This window comes from Jaculus jaculus, chromosome 21 (assembly GCF_020740685.1).
Source record: "Jaculus jaculus isolate mJacJac1 chromosome 21, mJacJac1.mat.Y.cur, whole genome shotgun sequence".
Classification (NCBI taxonomy): domain Eukaryota; kingdom Metazoa; phylum Chordata; class Mammalia; order Rodentia; family Dipodidae; genus Jaculus; species Jaculus jaculus.
This window is the reverse complement of record NC_059122.1, coordinates 13,686,636-13,687,342: the sequence shown is the minus strand read 5'-3', so window position 1 is coordinate 13,687,342 and position 707 is coordinate 13,686,636.

Here is a 707-nt window from a genome sequence, read left to right as displayed (position 1 = left end):
CCACCCAAGCGCACCCCTTCAGCTGGACAAAGGCGGGTGGGAGAGCGAGGCCAGTGAGAGACACACCAAACAGTTCTCCACAGCCTCATCTTCAGGCGTCCTGTCGGCTTATTCTACCTCTTACAACTCAGACATGAATCCCGCAGATGCCCCTCAATCCCGCCCTAAGTGTCCTGGCTCCTGCCTCCCATGAGGGCGGGTCATGCATCTCAGATCCCACATCTACTCAGACTCATAGGGGTCCCAACGTGCAGAGGATCCTGACCTATTTCCTCTAGTTGTCTCTCTTTCTCTTCTAATACTTTTTGAGAGAGAAAAAGAGAGAGACGGGGACCCAGATTCAATTTCCCAGCAACCACATAAGCAGTTGCACATGGTGGTACAAGCATCTGGAATGTTTGCAGTAGCTAGAGGCCCTCAATGCCCATTCTTTCTCTCACTCTATTTGCTTCTTTTTCTCAAATAAAATTTGTTTTTAGGGTTTTTTGTTTTGTTTCTCGAGGTTGGGTCTCACTGTAGCCCCAAGCTGTCCTGGAATTCACTTCGAAGTCTCAGGGTGGCCTCGAACTCATGGAAATCCTCATACCTCTGCCTCCCGAGTACTGGGATTAAAGGCGTCTGCCACCATGCCCAGCATCAATAATTTTTTTAAAAAAAAAGAAATGTAGAGCTGGAGAGATGGCTTAGCGGTTAAGGCGTTTGCCTGC